The sequence below is a fragment of the Canis lupus genome, chromosome 8 (assembly GCF_048164855.1).
Source record: "Canis lupus baileyi chromosome 8, mCanLup2.hap1, whole genome shotgun sequence".
NCBI lineage: Eukaryota > Metazoa > Chordata > Mammalia > Carnivora > Canidae > Canis > Canis lupus.
Window position 1 is genome coordinate 31,439,769 of NC_132845.1, and position 13,358 is coordinate 31,453,126.

Sequence of the window (13,358 nt, forward strand, 5' to 3'; positions counted from 1 at the left end):
TTTAAAAAAAATAAGAAGAAAAAGTCTAACCAATGATCAAAACATAACTGTTTTAACTTAGCCTATTTTCAGTGATAAATATTCATTGGATGTTTGAGATTAACATATATGTGTAGTTGGATGGCACTGCTGCACACCTGGTAACAATATGACTTACACTTTTAAAAAAGAGGTCAAAGAATCTCATTGCTCTTTTGGGCATATTCAGGTAATACGTAGAAAGGTATTACTGTTTTAAATTAATATTTGTATTTCCATCTAATGAACTATGTGGAAAGTAAATGATACATGCCTTTTACCTATCTCCAAAAATTAATGTAAATTTGTCCTTTATCACCGTATGCACTTAGGAATAAACCCATTTATACCATATTAATTTTTTTCAATAAGAAGCTCTTTATATGCATTGTATAGAAATATTCTCAAAGTAATTTCTCTAGTTAAATATGTTCCCATGAGCTAAAGTAAAAATGTCTAGCTCTTATTTATGAGAAAAAATGGATCTCCTTAACAAGGTTAACTGATTATAATGTGAGTACAATTCTAAAATGTACAGTGATACATTTATACATATATGTGTATAGACATTTTTTCACTTAAAAAATTTCGTTCATGGACAAGCTAAATTTTAAAATAATACTAGCATATAACAACCAAGTTATACTGTTAGCGATTTGACTATATATTTAAGATAAAAATTTTTCCAAGGAAGGATGCCACAGGATATAGAATCTACTTTCAGTAAGTTAAATCAAATTTGTCCTATAATCCTATATTGTAATATTATTTATATTGTATATTTTAATAATATTTATATTCCCATTGATGTAAATATGTTTGTTTTTATATGTGTAATTGTCCTTTAAGATCAATATTGTTAGCCTTGCTTTATAGACACAACGAAGTGGACTTTTAAAAGGGTAAGTAGTTGCCCAATGTCATCAAAATCATGCTGTTGCAAAGAAGCAAAAATATGAGGTATGCCTCACTCCTAAGTATATCTGGATTCTACTGTATCATGAGTTTTTTTCTATGTTTTCATTTCTGAAACCTACAGTGTTAATGCCATGATATAATATTGATGTTGGTTATTGTGTGCTTATTCTATTCTAGGCAATGTTCTAAATTCTCTTCGATGTAGCAAAATTATGACGTAGGACCTATTATGACTTCCATTTTATGGGTGAGATAATTGATGGCTAGAATGACTAAGTAATTTCCTGAAGTTCTCACAACAGTTAATGAATAGAATGGGGATTTCCCCCACACATCCTACACTTGAGTCTAGATAATATCACAATTCTGTTTCAGAATGATTTTGAGACTGGTATGAGGGGTAAAAGGTCTCCTTTGTTCACTTACCTCATACTCCAAGGTGATAATTTATACTTTAGGATGGTTAGTTTTATGTTTCAACTTGGCCCTTCCTATTGTTAACATCATATGATGGCATGGGAGACTTGCCAAAACTAAGAAATTAAAATCGGTACACCCATCAACAATGTGGCAACTGAAAGACTTTGGCAATATCCTCTACCTGTATAAGCTCTAAATATGTATCCTATATATGGTACCCTTTGTCCCATAGCCAGCATTTTGTGATCCAGTACTCAAGAGGTGGAAGTGGGAGTGGTATTGCCCGCTATTATTCTTTGTGATCCACTAGCAAAAATTTAGCACCTTTCATTCTGCTGTCTAGAGGTCTTAGTTCCAAAAGGAGAAATGCTTCCCCCAAGAGATACACAATGATTCCACTGAATTAGTGATTAAGACAGCCACCTGGCCACTTGGAGTTTCTCATACCTCTGAATCAGGATTAGAAGAGAGTTACAGTATTGTCTCTAGTGATCCACCTTGAGTATCAAGAGGAAATTGAGTTGCCACTACCCAATTGATGTAAGGAAGAGTAAGTCCATATATAGGAGATCACTTAGGGCATCTCTTAGTACTACCATGTCTTCTAATGAAAGGCAATGGAAAATTATGGCAATCTAATCTAGGCAGGGCAACTAATGGCCCACACTCTTCAGTAATGAAGTTTTAAGTCCCTATACTAGGCAAAGAGCCATGACCAGCTAAGGGGCCTGTTGAGGACAAAATGAATATGGACACTAAAAAAAAAAAAAAAGATTATGGAATGGGTGATGGAAGAAGATAGTTAGATAGTTATAAATACCAGCTATAGGGATCCCTGGGTGGTGCAGCGGTTTAGCGCCTGCCTTTGGCCCAGGGCGCGATCCTGGAGACCCGGGATCGAATCCCACGTCGGGCTCCCGGTGCATGGAGCCTGCTTCTCCCTCTGCCTATGTCTCTGCCTCTCTCTCTCTCTCTCTGTGTGACTATCATAAATAAATAAAAATTAAATATATAAATAAATAAATAAATAAATAAATACCAGCTATAATGTGATGAGCAATGGAGAAAATTCTGTTATCTGTAATTTTAATTCTGCGTGGCTCAGTTAGTTAAGTGTCTGCCTTTGGCTCAGGTCATGCATGATCTCAGGTCATGATCTCTGAGATCAAGTCCCACATTGGGCTCTCTGCTCAGTGAGGAGTCTGCTTTTCCCTCTCCCTCTGTCCACCCACTTGTGTTCTCTCTCTCTCTCTCAAATAAATAAATAAAATCTTTAATAAAAAAATAAACTGTATTAATAATACTTAACTTCATATAATACTATTTAAGTTACAGAATTATCAAGGAGAAGAGCAAACATCATCCAATGATTGTATCCTTTTCTGAAGAAAGAATCAACAAGTTCTGGTTGTATACAGGATTGGTATGTCATGGTAGGAGGAAATATGACTAGTATTGTTTTTATTTGGACTTTAAGTATCTTTTAAGAATATGTGTATGAGGAATCCCTGGGTGGCTCAGCAGTTTAGTGCCTGCCTTTAGCCTGGGATGTGGTCCTGGAGTCCCAGGATCGAGTCCCACATCGGGCTTCCTGCATGGAGCCTGATTCTCCCTCTGCCTGTGTGTGTCTCTCATGAATCAATAAATAAAATCTTTTTAAAAAATGTGTATGAGTGCAAAGTCGACAAGAGGTGAACTGTAGTGGATAGTTTCATGCACAAACTTGGCTAACTTGTAGTATGAGGTTATTCAATTAAACATCAATCTAGTTGTTGAGAAGGTATTCTGTGGATGTGAATGACATCTACAATCAGTTAGCTTTAAGTAGATTTATATTTGATAAACCTAGTGGGCCTCATCTAATCAGTTGAAAGGCCTTTGAACAAAATAGGGCTTTTCCTGGGGAAGAACTAGAACTGATTTTCCTCACTGAAGAAGTGATCAGGGTGGGAAAATCTTCAGCTATTAGAATTCTTAAATCCTTGGTCAGATCTGTGACCCTTCCTGACCATTTCGGCTCATGGCAAATGAGAGATATGAAAGCGAAAGAGAAGGAATATGTGAGAAAACTACAAATGATGGAAATTTTGGCAACATTAATAAAGTTAACTGTACCACATTCATAATCTAGTAACACCCTGACCCAGCCCTGGGTCCTGAATATCCCTTTGGATGATTTTTTATTCTTGTTTTTTTTTTTTTTTTAATTTTACTTATTTAAATAATCTCTATACTCAAAATGGGCCTCAAACTCACAACCTGAGATGATGTGTCATAAGCTTCTCCCACTGAGCCCATCCAGGTACCCTGGAAGGAATTGATAGATGTTTGAATTAAACTTAGAATTTTTAAAAATAAGCCCTAATTTAAAGAATAATTTCTTCTTCCTCAAGACTGCAAAATAAGCTCTTGGCCAAGAATTTCCAGCTTGCCCAGCAGATTGTGGACTTACCAATCCTGAATCCTCAACCCCCACAATTACATAAGCATGTATGTATATATATATATATATGATATATCCCCAGCTACTCTGTTTTTCTGAATAATTGTAACTTCAAGTTTAATATGCACTTGAAGAGAAAAAAAAAAGAATAAGAAGACTATTAATTTATTAGTTGGGTCTTATGGCAAAAATGGAGAAGAAAAATGATATATGTTGTCAGTTTGCCTTTCTTCCCAGCCCTATCACCTCTTAGGATATAATCATGTTTCAGATGTTCTTCTTCAGTATGCACTTCCATGTCTTGGACTATAGCATGACTAAACCCATTTTTAGTTTATTTATAGGTTATTTCAAGGAAAGCCTCTAGGTACAGCTTGGTATCAAAAAGCAGTATCTCAATAAGCAAACTATGTGGCTGTCTGTCTGCAGGAGAGGTCTTAGATCTGGGTATGTGTCTGGATGTGTGTGTCTCTTCTACTGTGAATCAGAACCACAGTGTTTTTGACTGTTGCATGTCTGGTAAAGTTATTAATAGCAGATATGCAGCTTACTTTTCACTGACTCATTTACTCCCAGGTTGGAGAACAACTTAACTAATTATGTCTTTTATAAGAATCATATGTTCTTTTTGAGGAGGACACGGTGAACAACAGGATGGTATGTCAGCTATTGTACCATTTCACACTGAAGTGACGAAACAGCTTCTATTTTTCTTAGAGAATGAGTCATATCAATAATCTTTAGCAACTTTTTGACCACAGGCTAACACTTAGCTTCTTGTACTTGTGCACCTTCTAGCAAACCAAAAAGTCTTTATTACAAGCTATAATTCTCAGGTTATTTACCTTAAGGGTTGCAATAATAATATTTCTGAAATTGACTGCTATTGATAACAATAATATTGTTTGTACAGTGGTCTAAAAGTACTTCCTTATGTGAGATGTTATGAGTTAATCTATACCAATAACTAGTATAAAGGGAAAGCATATAAACAAAGTATAACAATAGAGCACTATATGAAATAATATTTAATTCAATCATGATGATGAAGCATGATACATTTGAACGGTATTCAGCAAAGTTTAAAAGTAAATGGTCACAATAACAATAAAAAGACAAACTGTAAACTACTCCAAAACTGGGGGCACTTGAGTGACTCAGCTGGTTAAGTCTCCGATGCTTTATTTCAGCTCAGGTCATGATCTCCTGAATCCTGGGACCGAGCCACATCAAACCGGCCACTCAATGGAGAGTCCACTTCTCTTTCTTGCCCCTCTGTGCTCTCTCTCTCTCTAAAATAAATAAATCTTCTAAAAAATTTCTATATACAATTTTTTTAAAAAGACATTCCAAAAATATTTTATAAATAGAACCACACATTAGTAGTAAGTTAATTATTTAAAGCTGTGCAAGTAGATTAATTAGTAAGAAGACTATCAGGACATGAGTTAGTGTCAAAGAGACAAAGTGTGTTGAGTTGCCAAAAGACAACTGGTTAAAACTCAAAGGAGTAATTAAAATTTCAGCCCTAAATAAAAATGAGACTACAACAAAACATTAGTCAACCATAGTGAAACGCTCCACAAATAAACATAGATAAAGAAAAAAAATAGAGTGCCCTTGCCCTCATTGTTCTTCACTTAACTAAGAACAAAATGTTCCCAAGAGAAATGTATTGACAAAACATGACCCAACCTTTTCACAAATCAGTCCTTTTAGGATGTTAATCTACCAGAACAAGGAAAAATAAGCATATGTATGTGTTTGTAAATGAACGTTAATGCTGATGAATATAGTGAAAATTGTAAGCTTTCCTCTCAAAGCAATTGTGCTTGTGAAAACAATACTCACCAATATTATTCCAGTATTATTTGAAACTGAAACAGGGCAGGTGGGCAACTTGTGGTTAATATGATACAGGTTACCTATCTAAAGAAAATGCAGTCTTTTGAAATACCAGAAGTCAAATTAAATATTTTTGAGGAGAGAGATGCCTGGGTGGCTCAGTAGTTGAGCTTCTGCCTTTGACTTAGGGCGTGATCCCGGAGTCCTGGAATCGAGTCCCACATTGAGCTCTCCTGGAGGGAGCCTGCTTCTCCCTCTGCCTCTGTCTCTGCTTTGCTCTCTGTGTCTATCATGAATAAATAAATAAATCTTTAAAAAATTTTTTTGAGAAGAAAAAATGGGAAAAATGTGTTTGTAATGCACAGAATTACATAAACATGGCCAGAAACAATGACTATATTTTTGCATTTTATACAGCTTTCATGGTGCACATAATTCAAGGGATGAATACAATTCCTCAAAATAATCAATCTGCAAACTTGTTTAGGAAGAATTTACATAAAGCTGATTTGTGGCTATGATTCTGGTGCTACCAGTTCACCAAGGGATTAAACATTGTGAAGTTTAATCAAGTTTAATAACGTTAGAATTTAAAAGGTAATTGGGGATTTAGGACCAAAAGAGAACAGGTATAAACAAGGCATTTAGAGGTTTTGGTTATGATCAATGACCATACACCTGATTGATAGAAGGTTGTTTTCTATTAGATTATTATGTGACACACACATAGAGATTTCTAATTTCATATTCTCTGTTGAAAGAGTATGTCTCGTCCCTAAGAGTGTTAAAGCTCATCAAAATAAGCAGGGCAGGAAAGAATACAGATCTGACCTGAATAAGTACAGTTATACATTATGGTGACAAGGTTCAGCTTATGGTATGAGAGAAAACACTTTGTTATGTATCATGGATCTGCAACATTATCTACTTTAAGAGATTTTTAGTGTCACTAAAAAAGGAAAAATGTTTTCAATTATAATTATACATATTAATAAAGTTTTTTATGAATACGTATTCTAGAGAGAGAATGAATGGGACGGACAGAGGGAGAGGGATTGAGAATCTCAAGCAGACTCTGCACCGAGTGTGAGACGGTCATGGGGCTTCATCTCAGGACCTGGGGATTAGAACCTAAGCACAAACCAAGAGTCAGATGCATAACCGACTGTGCTGCTCAGGTGCCTGCATGTTCACAAGTTATTAATGTACATTATGATTTAAGACCTCTTAAAATGTGGAAAAAAGTGCATCTTAGAACTGATAAAATACAGCTTTTGCATCACAGATAAATTAGTAACAAATATTTATAAAGAAATTTGAGTCATTGGGGCACACAAGCCCCCTAAATCCAACTAGTATATTTGTGTTTCTTTTCCTTTTTATTTTCTTATACTTCAGACAAATTCACCTTTGTTAATGATGCTGAAGTCCCTACACGCTATGAGTTACATTGTGTCCCTCTAAAGACACTGAATGTTCCAGCCCGCCAGTATCTGTGAATGTGACCTTTTTTTGAAATAAGGTCTTGGCAGATGACCAAGTTAGGATGATGTCACAAGGGCAAGCCCTAATCGAATATGTGTGTCCTTGTAAAACGAGGAAAGCTTGAAAACAAAAATAGAAGCACACAGGGAGAACACCAGGTGACGATGAAGGCAGAGATTGGGCGATGTATCTACATGTCAAGGAGTGACACGGATTGCCAGCAAACCCCAGAGCTAAGAGAAAGGCAGGGAAAAAATTCTGCCGCACAGCATTGAGAAGTAACCAACTGCTGGCACTTTGACTTCAGACATCTGTCCTCCAGGGCGCCCAGGCAATAAATTGTGTGTGCTACCCCCTCTGCAGTGCTCTGTTACGGCAGCCCTGGAAAATGAGCACATTAGGATAATTTACTAATACTTTAGCAAAATGTTTTTGTTTTGTTTTTTGGGTTTTTTTTAAGGTTTTATTTATTCATGAGCGACACACAGAGAGAGAGAGAGAGAGAGAGAGAGAGAGAGAGAGGCAGAGACCCAGCCAGAGGGAGAAGCAGGCTCCCTGCAGGGAGCCTGACGTGGGACGCGATCCTGGATCTGCAGGATCACGCCCTGGGCCGAAAGTGGCACTAAACTGCTGAGACACCCGGGCTTCCCAGCAAAATGTTTTTGGTGCTATTGTTTGAATACCAGAAATGATTACAATGTATTTTTCTATTATTCTTCAGTTAGGCAATTAACTTAATCAGAACCCTAATATTACTGGCGTTTTTACATATTACATTTCCAGCTATTGACCGGTACTCTCCTCCTGCAGTAAGATTTTGTATTTAAGAAGTTGTGAATAAAGGATCTGAGAAAGAAATGAAATGTTTACTGCTTGTGAGCAGGCAAATAAAAATCTAAAATCATATGTTTTCTTGAATTGACTAATACTTATTATATTGATGTAAGAATGAGTTAGGGGCAGACAGGGCTAGGCAGGGAAAGATAAGGGAAAGGCCCCAGAGTCAGGCTCCTGCCCAGCCCAAGGAAACAGAGATAAGACAGTAAAAGCAGAAAATAAACCTGACTCCCTAGCTCCAAAAGGTTCGGGACTATCCCCCTTTAATGGCTACTAGGTTCACAGAAACTCTGGATACAGAGGGATATAGTGCAGGAGATGTTAACCAGAGAGAAGGGAACTCCTTGTTGTGGCAAGTCCACCATGTTTGCTGTAACCAGAGACATGAATCTTACAAATCCACCCTGACATTGACAAATTCTCCAAGTTCCCTGCTCAGTTCCCTATAAAAGACAGACCATAAAAAGCCCTTAGTGGCAACCCTGTAGGGATCCCTCTCACTTTTGAGTGCTTTCTGTGCTTAATAAATTTATCATGTTGCTCACTCTTTGACTCTTGAGACAAGAACCAGGCTCTCCTGTATCAATATGATGTTTTCTGGAGGTACGTCATGCTATACGCTGCAAATAGTTTTGCTTCTTTTAATGCATACTTGTCTCTGTACACATGTGCCTGCATGCATGTGTGTGTTTATGCCTTTTGTGTGTGTTGAGGGAGGGGAGGGCTAGATTTTCCTATTTCCTTCTTCCAGTGTATCTTTTGGTTTGGGTTTGGGTTTCCTTCATAGGGTCTACTCTTCCCATCTTTCTTATACTCAGTGTTTAAGAAAATCCCGAGTTGATTGTTAGGTGCTTGTGCATCTAAAAAGAAGAGCTGTGGTTTAACCTTAGCTTTAATCTCCATACCCAGAGAATGTAGGGGGAGGAAAGACTTCCTCTACCTTCCTAGCTTCTGTAGGGAAGGGGAAATAATTTCCCTTTATTCTTCTGAGGTTTTGGCTGAGACTCCTTTAATAAAAGGTTAGCAAGAGGAACATGAACAGAAGTTCATCAGCATGTATACCTCAAGTATATGTCGGAGACACCCAGGGAAAAGTGAGTAACTCAGAGGTGGCTTAGAATTCCAGCTTATATAGCATCTTCAACAAAGAATAATACATTTGTGGAGAAATGACAAGATGCAGGAAAGCCATTTTAGGCCTCCAAGGAATGAGATAGAAGCCAATTAGTAAAGTCAAGTACTAGTAAAGTCAAGTAAAGTCTGTTACGTAGATTCCTTTGGTACCTTCTCCAAGTTCATAGTCTCTAACTTAAGTCATGATTAACTTTTTTTTTAAGTTTTATTTATTTATTAATGAGAGACACAGAGAGAGCCAGAGACCTAGGCAGAGGAAAAAGCAGGCTTCATGCAGGGAGCCCAATGTGGGAGTCAGTCCCAGGAACCTGGGACCATGCCGTGTGCTGAAGGCAGATGCTCAACCCCTGAGCCACCCAGGCGCTCCATGTGGTGGTTAACTTCAGTTCTTCCTAGGCAAGATGAGAAGAGGGACATCTTTGAAAAGGGGATGGCAGAGGGCTTTTCTTACATCTTCTCAATTACCTTCAGTGCAAATAATCCTTCCCTCAAAATCACATATTTTAGGGGTGCTGGGTGGTGGCTAAATTGGTTAAGCTACTGACACTCGTTGTGGGGCTCAGGTCATGATCTCTGTCCTGAGTTGGAGGTGGCATCGGCTCCGCTCTGCTGGCCTCTGCTTAAGATTCTGTCTCCTTCTGCTCCTCTCCCTGACTCAAAAAAAAAAAAAAAAAAAAAAAAAAATCACATATATTGGGGTATGTGGTATTCTGGTATCCTTCAGTTCAATTACTGGGTCTATGAAATAAGCAAAAAGCAAATTAGGAGAAAACATATACAAATTCATTAAATTTTAGGATTACATGCATGAAGGCATCCAGGAAAAACTTGTGAATATCCAAAATAAAGGTGAGATTTGGGAGCTTGTACATCATCTTAATAAGGGAAGAGGAGGGGCCAGAGAGGCAACTTAAGAAAGAGTAAATGGCTTTTAGGTAAAATGAATGGGCCTTTACTAAGGCAGGCCTTTACCCTCAGAGGCTGCTACTCAGGCTAGGGGCGACCTCTCCCAGAGGGGGGCAGGCCGGCCTCAGTGCTGGTCCCGAGGCCGCCTCCTTGGGGGGAGTCTCACCTCCTGGTCTCGGGGCCCCCGGGGTCAGGGCCCTGCAGGTCCCAAGGGCGTGTGCAGGGCCAGGCCAGGCCGGCTTGGGGCCCCCCTTTGCGGGGAGGGGAAAGGAGGCCGAGGTCCGGGAGCCACCTACCCCTGCTGTCACACGCACCCACAGCATTAAATAAAAAAGCAGCTTCCCAGGATAGAGGCTGCGCAGGCAGCTCTGGGGTCAGGCTGGGGCCTGTGGTTCAGACTCCTCTGCAGGCTGCTCCCCAACCCCGCAGGGTGGGAGGCTTTGAACAATAAACAGGGGGCAGCTCCTAGGCAGACAGGTCCACCTGGGGGGAGTGAGGGGGCACTCCTGAGGCCAAAAGATTTCTGTTCCTCTGAGATCTGGAGCTTTGGGCGTGGTAGTTTGTGACAGCTTGTCTGGGTGCTGTGTGGGCTTCTAGTCTCCCCTCCTGAGATAAAACTCCGTCTTCTCATGTTGATGAGATTCCTGGGGATGGGATTTAAGACAATTGAGTTCATTTTGGAGGATCTGTTTTTCAGGCAGATCGCAGGAGGTCAGAGAAAGTGTCTCCCTGCATCTACTGTTAATCAGGAGCCTTCCACTCAGAATTATCAATACATCAAAGTGGCATATTTGATGATGGCATGTCAAACTCCTTCAAGGTGATACAGTTCTAGAGAAGTTACCTGATAAACTAGGTCAAAAATCAACATATGGAAAATAACAAGAATGTTATAGATGACCATTTATATATGACTACGGTCATAATGCCTACAGATTTTTTAAAAACATTAACATCGATATTTTCAGAACCCCTACTAAGAAAGATCAAGATTTTGGTGCAAATAGTTCTTTTCAGAAATAAATTTGAAACAATAGAAATGCTTCCATGATGAATTGAGGGATTATGTTCCATTTTTTCTCGATAAGTGCAATCATGTATGTTTATAACATGCCTTCTAAACATTCCATGTCAAAAACATACTAATTTGAGCTATATTTTGAGCATTTCTTTTAGACTTTGTGGTATTTTTCAGAACTACAAGTAATTAGTGTCCTCTGCTAAAACTTACTCTGGAGGGAACTCTCTTCCAGGACAGCTGTATGAGGAGCTCTACGGCCCTCATCTCAGCAGAATAACCGTAACAACTAAATATTATAAAATAAGACGCAATCTAAAGTTTCTGCAAGTTATCTTAAGAACATACAGAAAATAAAGAAACTGTTTTTTAAAAAAATCTACTAGGCCTCATAGCGTTTGGGGCCCATGTCTTCCCATGGCTCCTGGTTAAGGGCTGTGGTATCTCTGGGAGAGTCAGGCTGCCAGCGTATTTCATCCTTCCCTGCCTTTGGCTAACTGCAGGAGGGTAAAATTGCAGAGGCTACACTTCAGTCAAGTGTGACCAATAAATCAGGGACCTCTTTCTTCCACCCACCCCAATTTGAAGGGTGAGTGGCCTTACTACAAAGTGGCAGGGGCAAATACTTGGGCCTGTTTCCCCCCCACCTCCCACCCCCGCCCCCACTAGCTCACTCATATTGTAGAGGTTCCGTCCTGACAGAAGCAGGTGGAAAAGACCAGGGTTAGCTACCTACGTTTAACACCCTGCTTAAAGCAAAACAGTCATTTCCCAAGAAGTGGGCCCCTGCCCGTAACACAGCTACAGAACAGAACCTCCGAGAGTTTTGCTCAGGGAGAGAGGCGAAGCTGTAAGAACAGAGAACACCAAAGCTCTCCTCAAGGGAACTGTCTTTATTTGGGATATAGTTTGGGAAAGTACGAGCCTCCGGATGCTATAGAGAAAGAAAAAACAAAGGGGAGATTTTGATGATAAGCCATTAAGATAAAGCTGTATTTCCTTGACAGCAACAAATTAATCACAAGCCACCTACTTTACCAAAGAGAACTAGGGAAAGAGCTAAAAAGAAGCTGCCTGTGGTCAGAACAAAAACTGATCTCAAAATATGCATATAAAGGGACTTAATTTTAACTCAAGTCCAATAATTATGTAAAAACCAATAGGGTGCTCAGCTGGAAATTAGTGGAGGTTAGCAGTTGGATCTGATCCCAACAGAAACAGACGACATAACCGGGAGATCAAGGAAAGAGACAAAGCTGTGCTAAAACCACTGTCATATTCATGATTAGCGTGTATGTACACAAGACTCCTCTTTGACGATTGGTTTTACACTGTGGGGAAAATAAACTTCACTAAATTAGTTCATCAAAGTTAATAAATAAATTACAAGCGCCACCAACAGCAAACCCCAAAGAGAAAGGGATTGTTACGCAGAGTCAGAAAACCGTCACTGTGGGGCACCTGGGTGGCTCACAGGGTTTGGCCTCTGACTCTTGGTTTCAGCTCAGACCCTGATCTCAGAGTCATGAGATGAGCCCTGCTTCAGGCTCCATGCTCAGTGGGGAGTCGGCTTCAGATTCTCTGTCCTTCTCCCTGCCTCTCATTTAGGCGTGTGCTCTCTCTCCCTTTCTCTCTCTCAAACAAATAAATCTTAAAACAAAGCAATCCTTGCAACTGTTTGCATGAGACCTTTGACTCCTCCTTGCCTCTAGACCATCACTGCTAATGCCAATCCCTCAGTGATGTTGCTGCATTTAAATACCATTGCTTTCATTATCAATGGTTTCTGCATCCAGTCTTTACTTACTTGTATGCGAAAGGTACTGGACGTGGTTTAAATATTTGTGTAATATGTTTAAAATGTTTATTTCTCAAGTAATCTATTAGCTAAGATAAATTTATCAATTTGAGGGTGAAGAGAAACAAAACATTTCAATATATTAACCATTATTCCCTCACTTAAAGTTCTTTATAAGCACTATTGATGATGGAACATGTCTCTTTTCATTAAAAAAATATAACTTTGTTAAGTAGTTATAAACCCTAAAATGTTGGTAGCTGCTACATAACTCAGCAAAAAGATGGCATAGTACATACAAACTATGAAAGAAAAATTAAGAACACAATTGGAAACTTTGCATTTACATTCAGTATCTCAATACTGAGGACATTTATGAGAGTAGAAGACAGTGACTGCATATTGGAACTATAATTTGTAGCCTTAAGAGAACTGGGAGTATTTAAAGATATCAAATCTTTGGGAGAATCTTTTATTTTTTTTATCATTTTTTTGAAGCTCTTTCTCCAGGCACCAATACCAAAGGATAAAGAAAC

At 38.8% G+C, this 13,358-nt stretch overlaps 1 non-coding gene across 50 annotated transcripts in view; it reads left to right on the forward strand.

Moving 5' to 3' along the window:
• The window catches only part of LOC140638065 (uncharacterized), a 62,616-nt gene that overhangs the window by 11,070 nt on the left and 38,188 nt on the right, over positions 1–13,358 (forward strand). For 10 of the 50 annotated variants that reach the window (XR_012035196.1, XR_012035198.1, XR_012035210.1 and 7 more), the window contains exons 4-5: positions 2,686–2,779; positions 3,750–3,846. The exons of 6 other annotated variants lie outside the window; for them this stretch is intronic. This is a non-coding gene — a transcript (uncharacterized protein). Of the gene's footprint in view, positions 1–2,685; positions 2,790–3,749; positions 3,847–4,989; positions 6,579–13,358 lie in introns of those variants that run through there. 34 more of the 50 variants (XR_012035191.1, XR_012035190.1, XR_012035189.1 and 31 more) reach the window with 12 other exon arrangements.